This window comes from Phoca vitulina, unplaced genomic scaffold (assembly GCF_004348235.1).
Source record: "Phoca vitulina isolate PV1807 unplaced genomic scaffold, GSC_HSeal_1.0 scaffold87, whole genome shotgun sequence".
Lineage (NCBI taxonomy): Eukaryota > Metazoa > Chordata > Mammalia > Carnivora > Phocidae > Phoca > Phoca vitulina.
The window spans coordinates 172,115-184,509 of record NW_022589790.1 but is presented as its reverse complement, the minus strand read 5'-3'; the positions used below and the strand labels follow the sequence as shown (position 1 = coordinate 184,509).

The following is a 12,395-nucleotide window of genomic DNA, read 5'->3' as shown; positions in this document are numbered from 1 at the left end:
TATCTCTGTGGGTCTCCCTGATGTCTTCCATTCTTTTCTCAAGTCCAGTGAATATCCTTATGACTGTTGCTTTAAATTCTCTATCAGGCATATTATTTATATCTGTTTCATTTAGATCTCTGGCTCTGTCCTTACATTGTTCTTTCATTTTAGATGAATTCCTCTGTCTTGGCATTTTGTCTAATTCTCAACCTTCTCTGTGTTAGAAAAGCTCATTATATTTCCTGCTCCTACAGTGATGGCTTCATGAAGAAGAGGCCATATGGTGTCCAGGGTTTGGCACTTAAGGGTCTGTGGTGTGTGCTGAGTGTACTCAGCTGTTGTGTTTTGGCTGCTCTATCCTTCAGGCCCATCATCTGCAGAGGATCTCCTTGCCTGAAGTGCACAGTGTTTGGTCCTTGGCCAGAATCTGGTGAGTTTTAGGTAAGTTGCTTTGGTCTACTTTTAAATGAGTCCTGATACTACTTCCACTAGAACTAAAGCCCTGCAGAAGTCTGTGGTTGGGAGACGTGGTATGGGGCAGGGTGTTGGCTTATTTTCTGGGGAAGGGTCTGTGACTTTAAGACTGTCCAGAGCTTGACTGAGAGGGGCAGTCTCACCAGAGCTCAGGGGGGTGGGACTTGGTGTAAGCAGGTTAGTCAGCCAGTGTTGGCGCTGCACCTCTCACAGCTGGGAGCTCTGTATTTTTGCTGAGTGGCAGGGGAGGGAAATGGCACCAGCTGGCCCCTTTGTCCCTGGAGAGGAATCTCCCTGATTGTTGCCCCTCTAGGAAGCACTCTGAGAGAAGTGAATCATCTCCCCTCTGTGTGTCCCAGGTATTTTTCAGATTGCTGTTTCCAACTGCCTGCCTCTGGGTTGCTTGCCTGACTTTTCTCCAGGAACAGCTCAGTGGCCTCAGGGCTTTATCCCAGCCATGCCTGCTGATTTCTAAAGCTCCAGGCTTTAGGGACGTGATGCCAAGAGTCTGTGCAGGACTTCTGGGGGAGGGGCCCGCTGTGCTGAGCCTTAGGCAAGCTTGTCTGAAAAAGGCAGTCTTGCCAGAAAGCAGGGGGCTGGGCTTGGTGTAAGCCAGTTAGGCAGCCAGCGTCATGCTATGCTATTTCCAGCAGGTGGCTCTGTGTTTATGCTGAATGGTGGGGGAGGGAAATGGTGCCTGCTGGCTCTTTTGTCCCCAGAGAGGCATCTCTGTGAAAGCTGACTCTCTGGGAGGCACTCCAAGAGGAGCGAACAGTCTCCCCTCTGTGTGCCCCAGGCATTCTTCAGATTGTTGTTTCCAGGCTGTCTGCCCAGTCCTGTGCCTGCTTTCACTCCAGGAGCAGGATAGCACTCTTAGGGCTCTATCCCAGCAAAGCCAACTGACCTTTAAAACTCCAGTGTTTAAGCCCTGGTAGTTGCAAGAACTTAAGGAAATCAGTTCTTTATGTTTTCCCAGCCAATGGTTCTGGGGAAATGTTCTCCTATGCATTCCACTGTGTGCTCCTCTCTCTGTCTCTCTCCCCTTTCTTTGCGACCTTGGCTTTCTCCCCTCCACAGCACTAGGGATCTGTTTCTCCCCCAAACCAAGGTTCTGCACTTCTTAACGTCTTTGATGTGGCTTCTTTTCTCCCTTTAGTTTGGAGTTTCTGTCAGTCTTCTGTTTGATTTCTGGGGTATTTAGAATGATTTAATAGTTATCTACTTGTGTTTGAGGGAGGAGAGGAGCCTAGGGTCCTCCTACTCGGTCGCCATCTTGGATCCCCCCACCCCGTTCTTTTTTTCCTAGAATTGTTGTGGCTTTTTGCAATTTTTTGTGGTTCCACATTTATTTGAGGATTGTTTCCCAAAAGAATAGCCCCCTTCTACTTCTCCTGGTAGGTATGATGTGGGAAAGAAAAGCAGCAGAAAAATTATTAAATTTCCTTACTACCTACAGCCCACTGACAAGTCCTTGAAACAGGCCGAGTGACATTCCTCTAGGGACTCAACTGCCTCAATGTTGACACTTTGCTAAGGGCAAAAGGCAATCCTAGCCTGAACCCCTCCCTCCTTCCTGTAAGCCTACTTTAACATACAAAAATTCCTTTAGAAATTTCCTTTATCTCTAAACCCCCCAAGATATGTGTTGGCAGTCATCGCCGGAGCATACGGCCCACTGATATACATCTGAAGGGTCTCATGCCTAAGGTTTTATTAGATGGTAATAAATGACCTTTTCCCAACAATAGCTAGCCCCCTCAGGGTCCTGGAAACCTTGCTTCCAAAATTCCTTAGAGACTTACACTATCCCTAACCCCCTCCCAACTTGAAAATATATAACGGGCCACCCTGGTGCAGCTCTTTCTGCCCAAGGGTCCTGTCCCCATGCTTTAATAAAACCACCTTTTTGCACCAAAGATGTCTCAGGAATTCTTTCTTGGTCACCATCTTTGAAACCTAATGTCTTTCCGACATCACTCATTACATCAAGTGCCCTCCTTAATGCCCATTATTCAGTTACCCCATCTCCCCATTCACCTCCCCCCCCCCCACCTTCTAATGTACAGATGTATGGATATCTCCAAGGTCCTGGCATGTTATGCAGAGGAACCTTTGTTGGGTTATATATGACTTAGTAGTTGTAAATTGAAGAAGAGAGACACAGGAAGCAACTCACACTGCCATGATGCTGAGGTCACTCATCATCCTTGTATTTACCCAAGTGATGGCCCAAGGGAGACACCGAACCCTATGCTTAACACCCATTGGCCGAAATTAGTCACAGGCCCAGGCTGGCTGCAGGGGGCTTCGGATGTGGTCTCCTGTGTTCCCAGAAAGAGACTCATAGAAGCCAGTGAGTGGTGATTGGAGGTCTGCTGAGGATTAACACTGGGAGTTCTTTTTTTTTTTTAATTTATTTATTTATGAGAGAGGGGGGAAGAGGGGAGGGTAGAAGGGGAGAATCTCAAGCAGACTTTCCACTGAGCATGGAGCCCCATGCAGGCTAGACCCTATGACCCTGAGATCCTGACCTGAGGCCAAAACCAGAGTCAGAAGCTTAACCAACTGAGCCACCCAGGTGCCCCTGCTGAGAGTTCTTATTGCTGATGTGGTCAGGGGAGGAAAGCCCTGACAGGCATATTTTCTTACCTTCTGCCTCTTTCTCCAACATGCTTGGGCAAAGGCCAGAATTAGGCCTCTAATTGAGATGTTACAGAAATATTATTTCAGGGATGACAGATTCAAAATTTTTATCTGAAAGAGGTGTTCAGTTGCACCAATCCTACAGGTCTGAGTTGGGATAAAGTTAGTTGCTAAGCCAATGCTGAGGGCATTGTCCATAGGGCGGGACCTTGGTCACAGGCCAAGGAGGTCAGAACTCTGGGCACAGTGTTCAGGAACCAAGGTCTGAACAGAGTGTTAAGCTATTGGGTATTAGCAGACACTGTGCTTGAGTTAATGGTGATTATAAGAAAAGATGCTGTAAGATAATGGGAAGATGCAGGCTATGGCCAAAGTGGGCTGGTCAGATATGTGCTGTGTCTGGGGGATCAGCAGACCTTTTGCTGGTAACTAAAAGTGACAAGACATGAGTCTGTGAGCTAATGGTGAGTCAGCACTGGGAGACTTGTTCTGCCCCACTTTGAGCTCTGTCTTCAAAATACAGAGAGGTCAGGTTTGAAGCAAGAAGTCCTGGATTCAGAGGGCTCAGGTAGGTCACTCATTTCTCTAGGTGGGATTTTTATACCTCCAGAGACCCTCATCAGTGCCTTCAGCCCCCCAGGTGACTCCACCTTTGGCCAAAGCCACACTGCCCCATCATTGGAGTGTAGGTGGGATACTCTATGATGCTCAAGCTGGGATCAACATGGACTGGGAACTAAGCACCTGGGTTCCAGGGAGGTCTTCTCCCTCTATGAGACTCAGGTTATAACCTGAGTTACAACCAGGGGATGGCAGATCCAAAGTTCTTCAAACACCATCTGATATTGCAAGGGGCACCTGGGTCTTCATGAGCTGTCCTTTTCAACCTCTGAACCTTAGCATTTTTATTTGTAATAAGAATAGTAATACCCCTTATGGTAAAGCATTGCTAGGAGAATAAGATGGATAAAACACAAAAAAGCACCATGTTACATGTCAGTTATATTTCAATAAAAATAAATTAAATGGGTTAATAAAAAATGAGGAATATTCTGAAAATGTAGATAAATTGAAGGAAATGTTTTATTTTAATGTTTATTAATCATAAAATATTTCAGACTGACAAAAGTTATAAGGAGGAAACACCTGTGATGGTTAATTTTATGTGTCAACTTGAATGGGTTTAGGGATGCCCAGATATCTGGTTAAATATTATTCCTGGGTTTGTCCATGAGGGTATTTCTGGAAGATACTAGCATTTGAATTGGTTGGCTGAGTAAAGTTGATGGCCCTCCACAGTGTGGGTGGATATCATCCAATACATTGAGAGCCTGAATAGAACAAAAAGGTAGAAAAAGGTTGAATTTGCTCTGCCTGACTACTGAGCTGGGATATCAATTTTTTTTTTTTGCATTTAGCACTCCTGATTCTCATGCCTTCAAACTTGGACTGGCATCTACATTATTGACTCTTGGTCTTTCACGTCTTCAAACTATGCCACTGGTTTCCTGGGTCTCCAGCTTGTAGACAGTAGATCATGGGACTTCTCAGCTTCCATAATCATGTGATATAATACCTTATAATAAATCTTTTTATGTATGAATGTACACACAAATACACAGACAAATATCTTATTGATTCTGTTTCTCTAGAGAACTAACTAATGAAACAACTATACATCACGATCTAACTTCTTAGAATGAAAAACATGCAACTCCAGATGAAATACCCATTATTATCCTTCCTGATCATATCCCCTTTCCATCCCAACTCTAAAGCCCACTCCCAAAAGTAACCACTCTCCTGAATTTTGTGTTTATCCTACCTGTTTTTCCTTATTTTTAAATTTTCTTTTTCTTCTAAGTTTTTATTTAAATTTGTTAGTTAACATACAGTTAGTTTCATGTGTAGGATTTACTGATTCATCACTTACATAAAACACCCAGTGCTTATCACAAGTGCACTCCTTAATATACTTCATCCATCTAACCCATCCCCCCACCCACCTCCTCTCTAGTAACCCTCAGTTTGTTCTCTATAGTTAAGAGTTGGCTTTATGGCTTGCTTCTTTCTCTTTTTCCCCTATGTTCATCTGTTATGTTTCTTAAATTCCATATATGACTGAAATCATATAGTATGTGTCTTTCTCTGACTGATTTATTTCCCTTGCATAATACTCTCTAGCTCCATCGACGTCATTGCAAATGGCAAGATTTCATTCTGGTTTTTTTTTTTTTTTTTAAGATTTTGTTTATTTATTTGACAGAGAGTGAGCACACAAGCAGGGGGAGCAGCAGAGGGAGAGGGAGAAGCAGGCTCCCCATTGAGCAGGGAGCCCAATGTGGGGCTTGATCCCAGGACCCTGTGATCATGACCTGAGCCGAAGCAGATGCTTAACTGACTAAGCCACCCAGGCGCTCCAAGATTTCATTCTTTTTTAGGATTAGGTAATATTCCATTGCATATATATATATATATATATATATATATATACCACATCTTTATCCAGTCATCAGTCGATGGACACTTAATTTGGCTATTGCTGATAATGCTGCTATAAACATCAGGGTATGTGTGTCCCTTTGAATCAGAATTTTTGTATCCTTTGGGTAAATACCTAATAGTACAATTGCTGAATCATAGGGTGTTGTATTATATTATATTTATTTTTGTGATAGCTTATGTTTCCATATTTTACAAAAGTATAATTTATACATTAAATTTTATAAATATGTTATACTATATGTATTCTTTTTCAACTATTGTTTTATGCCTTGAAAAAGTTTATAGATTACTTCTAAATTGAGTCTCAGAATGTTATCCTAGTAAAATAGGGGTCATAAATAAACTTAAACCATTTCCAATAACTTGTTCTTTTTTTGTTTTAAATTATTGCAAAGATTCTTTAGGTACACCAGAAAGTTATCCCTTCAAAAGGGGAATTCTGATGGGTTCAGGAAAAGATGGCGGAGGAGTAGGGGACCCTATTCCAACCAGTCCCAGAATTGAGCTGGATATCTACCAGACCACTCTGAACACCCATGAAATCAGCCTGAGATGTAAGAAGATAGATCTGGATCTCTACAAACAGAATATTGCAGGTGGTTGGTTTCAAGGTATGAAGTGGGGAGCCCTGATTCTATGGGCACATATCCCAAGATAAATGGAAGAGGGAGGGAGCTGCCATAAGCGCTGGCGCTGGGAAGGTGAAATGACACAGGAGCAAAAAAGCATCCCATGCTGGGGACTGGGCACAGACTCACAGAATGGTAGCGGTAGTGATGGGGAAAGGACTTTAGGGCAGCTCCCTGGACTGAAACCTAGAGCTGCAGAGCCACGTGTGCAAACTGGGGGTGGCTGGTGGTTTTAGAAACACAAAGGGCAGAGACGTGCCCTGACCTGGAGTGAGGACTGGGAGAGCTGAGGGGCGCATAACCCAGGACACTGCAGTTTCTAGCAGCACAGACAGAAACGAAGATAGTGTGGCCTGGAGAGCTCACTGAAGAACAGACTGCAATCTCTGCTCTGAGGCAGAGGGTTGGAAATGGTCTCTCCAGGGAAAGCCACCAGAAAACAAAAGCCTCAAAAAACCGGTTTTCACTGAGCCCATCCACCCCACAGGGGGCAGGGCAACTCTGCCCAAACAGGGTTGCCTGAGTAACAGCGTGGCAGGCTCCTCCCCCAGAAGACAGGCTGAGAACAAGAGGCCGGCAACCCTGATATCCCTATAAAACAGGTGTATCTTGCTTGGGTTGTGGTCAATAATTTGGACTATGTACATTCCCTCAACCACCCCTCAACGGAATGACTAGGAGGAGGAACCCCCAAAATAGGAAAGACTCAGAGACTGTGACTTCTGCCACAGATTTACAAATGGATCCAGATATAACCAAGATGTCAGAGATGGAATTCAGGCTAGCAATTGTGAAGACAATAGCAAGAATGGAGAAATCAATTAATGGCAACATAGAGTCCCTAAGGGCAGAAATGAAAGCTGAACTGGAAGAACTTAAAAATGCTATCAATGAGATCCAATCTAATCTAGATAATCTAACAGCTAGGGTAAGTGAGGCAGAAGAATGAATTAGTGATCTAGAAGACCAATTGATAGAAAAGAAGGGAAAAGAGAAGGCCAGGGAAAAACAATTCAGAATCCATGAAAATAGAGAAATGAGTGACACCATGAAATGTTCCAATGTCAAAATATGAGAGAATGTCAGGTCCCTGAGGGGTGGAGAAAGAGAGGGCTAGAAAATATATTTGAGCAAATCATAGCTGAGAACTTCCCTAATCTGGGGAATGAAACAAACATTCGTGTCCTAGAGGCAGAGAGGACCCCTCCCAAGATCAAGGAAAACAGGCCAACACCCCAGCATGTAATAGTAAAACTCGCAAGTCTTAGAACCAAGGAAACCATCTTAAGGGTAGTTAGGGGGAAGAGATTCCTTATGTACAGAGGGAGGAACATCAGAATAACATCAGACCTATCCACAGAGACCTGGCAAGCCAGAAAGGGCTGGGAAGACATATTCAGGGTACTAAACGAGAAGAACATGCAGCCAAGAATACTTTATCCAGCAAGGCTGTCATTTAGAAAGGATGGAGAGATGCAGAGCTTCCAGGACAGGCAAAAACTGAAAGAATATGTGACTACTAAGGCGACCCTGCAAGAAATATTAAGAGGGGATCTATAAAAGGAGAAAGACCCCGAGAGTGATATAGAACAGAAATTAACAGAGACAATCTATAGAAACAAGGTTTTCACAGGCAACACAATGACAATAAATTCATATCTTTCAATAATCACTCTCAACGTGAATGGCTTAAATACGCCCATAAAACGGCACAGGGTTGCAGATTGGATAAAAAGACAGGACCCATTCATGTGCTGTCTACAAGAGACTCATTTTGAACCTAAAGATACATCCAGACTGAAAGTGAACGGATGGAGAACCATCTTTCATGCCAATGGACCTCAAAAGAAACCTTCCCCAGGGGGAAGCAATTCTTATAACAGACAAATTAGATTTTAAGCTAAAGACTGTCATTAGAGACACAGAAGGACACTAAATCATTCTTAAAGGGTCTATCCAACAAGAAGATCTAACAATTGTAAATATCTACGCTCCCAACATGGGAGCAGCCATCTACATAAGCCAACTGTTAACCAAATTAAAAAGTCATATTGATGACAATACATTAATTGTAGGAGACCTCAATACTCGACTCTCAGCAATAGACAGATCATCTAAGCAGAAAATCAACAAAGAGGGGCGCCTGGGTGGCTCAGTCGTTAAGCGTCTGCCTTCGGCTCAGGTCATGATCCCAGGGTCCTGGGATCGAGCCCCGCATCGGGCTCCCTGCTCGGCGGGAAGCCTGCTTCTCCCTCTCCCACTCCCCCTGCTTGTGTTCCCTCTCTCGCTGTGTCTCTCTCTGTCAAATAAATAAATAAAATCTTTAAAAAAAAAAAAAAGAAAGAAAGAAAGAAAATCAACAAAGAAACAAGAGCTTTGAATGACACACTGGACCAGATGGACCTCATAGATATTTACAGAACATTCCACCCTAAAACAACAGAATACTCATTCTTCTCGAGTGCACATGGAACTTTCTCCAGAATAGACCACATACCGGGTCACAAATCAGGTCTCAACTGATACCAAAAGATTGAGATTATTCCCTGCTTATTCTCAGACCACAATGCTTTAAAACTGGAACTCAATCACAAGAAAAAATTTGGCAGAAATTCAAACACTTGGAAGCTAAAGACCACTCTGCTCAAGAATGTTTGGGTCAACCAGGAAATCAAAGAAGAACTTAAACAATTCATGGAAACCAATGAGAACAAAAACACATCAGTCCAAAACGTATGGGATACTGCAAAGGCGGTCCTAAGGGGGAAATACATAGCCATCCAAGCCTCACTCAAAAAAACAGAAATTTCACCAACTAACTCTACACCTTAAGGAACTAGAGAAAAAGCAACAAACAATGCATAAGCCGCGCATTAGAAGAGAAAAAATTAAGATTAGAGCAGAAATCAATGAATTAGAAACCAGAAACACAGAGATCAGATCAACAAAACTAGAAGCTGGTTCTTTGAAAGAATTAATGATCGATAAACCACTGGCCAGACTTACCCAAAAGAAAAGAGAAAGGACCCAAATTAATAAAATTATGAATGAAAGGGGAGAGATCACGACTAACACCAAGGAAATAGAAACAATTATTAGAAATTATTATCAACAACTATATACCAATAAATTAAGCAACCTGGAAGAAATGGATGTCTTCCTGGAACCTATAAAATGCCAAGACTGAAACAGGAAGAAATTAACAACCTGAATAGACCATAATCAGTAATGAGAATTAAGCAGTGATCAAAAACCTTCCAAAAAACAAGAGTCCAGGGCCTGATGGATTCCCTGGGGAATTCTACCAAACATTCAAAGAAGAAATAATACCTATTCTACTGAAGCTGTTTCAAAATTAGAAACAGAAGGAAAGCTTCCAGACTCATTCTATGAAGCCAGCATTACCTTAATCCCCAAACCAGGCAAAGAACCCATCCAAAAGGAGAATTTCAGACTGATATCCCTGATGAATATGGATTCCAAAATCCTCAACAAAATCCTAGCTAATAGGACCCAACAATACATTAAAAGGATCATCCACCATGACCAAGTGGGATTTATCCCTAGGGTGCAAGTGTGGTTCAGTATTCACAAATCAATCACTGTGATAGAACCCATTAATAACAGGAGAGAGAAGAACCATATGATCCTCTCAATTGATGCAGAAAAACATTTGACAAAATACAGCATCCTTTCCTGATTAAAACTCTTCAGAGTGCAGGGATAGAACATTCCTCAAGTTCATAAAATCCATCTATGAAAAACCCACAGTGAATATCATCCTCAATGGGGAAAAGATGAGGGCCTTTCCCTTAAGATCAGGAACACGTCAAGGATGCCCACTCTTGCCACTATTGTTCAACATAGTACTAGAAGTCCTAGCCTCAGCAATCAGACAACAAAACCAAATAAAAGTATTCAAATTGGCAAAGAAGAAGGCAAACTCTCTCTCTTTGCAGATGACATGATACTTTATGTGGAAAACCCGAAGGACTCCACCCCCAAATTACTAGAACTCATCCAGCAATTCAGTAATGTGGCAGGATACAAAATCAATACACAGGAATCAGTTGCTTTCTTATACACTAACAATGCAACTGTAGAAAGAGAAATTAGAGAATTGATTCCATTTACAATAGCACCAAAAACCATAAGATACCTCGGAATAAACCTAACCAAAGAGGTAAAGGATCTATACTCTAGGAACTACAGAACACTCATGAAAGAAATTGAAGAATACACAAAAAGATGGAAAAACATTCCATGCTCATGGATCAGAAGAATAAACATTGTTAAAATGTCTATGCTACCCAGAGCAATCTATACCTTCAATGCCATCCCGATCAGAGTTCCAGTGACATTTTTCAAAGTGCTGGAACAAACAATTCTAAAATTTCTATGGAATCAGAAAAGATCCCGAATTGCCAAGGAAATGTTGAAAAAGAAAAACAAAGCTGGGGGCATCACGTTGCCTGATTTCAAGCTATATTACAAAGCTGTGATCACCAAGACAGCATGGTACTGGCACAAAAACAGACATATAGACCAACTGAAGAGAATAGAGGGCCCAGATATGGACCCTCAACTCTATGGTCAAGTAATCTTCGACAAAGCAGGAAAAAATATGCAATGGAAAAAGTCAGGCTCTTCAATAAATGGTACTGGGAAAATTGGACAGCTATTTACAGAAGAATGAAACTCGACCATTCTCTAACACCATTCACAAAGATAAACTCAAAATGGTTAAAAGACCTCAATGTGACACAGGAATCCATCTAAATCCTAGAGGACAACATAGGCAGTAACCTCTTTGACATCGCCCACAGCAAGTTCTTTCAAGACATGTCTCCAAAGGCCAGTGAAGCAAAAGCAAAAATGATCTTTTGGGACTTCCTCAAGATAAAAAGCTTCTGCACAGCAAAGGAAAAAGTCAACAAAACAAAGAGGCAACCCACAGAATGGGAGAAGATATTTGCAAATGACACTGATTTCCAAAGCACTGATTTCCAAGATCTATAAAGAACTTCTCAAACTCAACACCTAAAAAACAAATAGCCAAGTCAAAAAATTGGCAGAAGACATGAACAGGCACTTCTCTAAAGAAGACGTACAAATGTCTAACAGACACATGAAAAAATGTTCATCATCATTAGCCATCAGGGAAATTCAAATCAAGACCACATTGAGATACCACCTTACACCAGTTAGAATGGCAAAAATTGACGAGGCAAGAAACAACAAATGTTGGAGAGGTTGTGGAGAAAGGGGAACCCCCTCACACTGTTGGTGGAAATGCAAGTTGGTCCAGCCACTTTGGAAAACAGTGTGGAGGTTCCTCAAAAAAATAAAAATAGAGCCACCCTATGACCCAGCAATTGCACTCCTGGGTATTTACCCCAAAGACACAGATGTAGTGAAAAGAAGGGCCATATGCACCCCAGTGTTCATAGCAGCAATTTCCGCAATAGCCAAACTGTGTAAAGAGCTGAGATGCCCTTCAACAGATGAATGGATAAAGAAGATGTGGTCCATATGTACAATGGAATATTACTCAGCCATCAGAAAGGATGAATACCTAACTTTTACATCCACATGGATGGAACTGGAGGAGATTATGCTAAGTGAAATAAATCAATCAGAGAAAGTCAGTTATCATATGGTTTCACATATTTATGGAACATAAGGAATAGCATGGAGGACATTAGGAGAAGGAACAGAAAAATGTAGGGGGAGAAATCGGAAAGGGAGATGAACCATGAGAGACTATGGACTCCAAGAAACAGTCTGAGGGTTTTGGAGGGGCGGGGGGTAGGAGAATGTGTTAGCCTGGTGATGGGTATTAAGGAGGAGCACTGGGTGTTATACAAAAACAATGAATCATGGATCACTACATCAAAAACTAATGATGTACTGTATGGTGACTAACATAACATAATAAAATTAAATTAAATAAAAAAAACAATAAAAACAAAAAGGGGAATTCTGATCTTTGAGTAGTCATAGATGGAGATCCTACTTTCAGTTTTGATCAGCACCCAAGTGTAGATGTTTGGGTAGCAAGATGAAAGAAACCCAGTGATACTCTCTAGTCTCAGGCTTTTCTCATATATGTGTATGTATATATATATATATATATATATATATATATATATATATATATAT

General features: G+C 41.9%; 1 protein-coding gene across 5 annotated transcripts in view; it reads left to right on the top strand.

Moving 5' to 3' along the window:
• Positions 1-12,395, top strand: part of LOC116626420 (H-2 class I histocompatibility antigen, Q10 alpha chain-like) — a 72,239-nt gene that overhangs the window by 28,550 nt on the left and 31,294 nt on the right. For all 5 annotated transcript variants that reach the window (XM_032395730.1, XM_032395732.1, XM_032395733.1 and 2 more), the window contains one exon: positions 348-423. The gene's annotated coding sequence lies outside the window, so the exon portion shown is untranslated. The remainder of the gene's footprint in view (positions 1-347; positions 424-12,395) is intronic.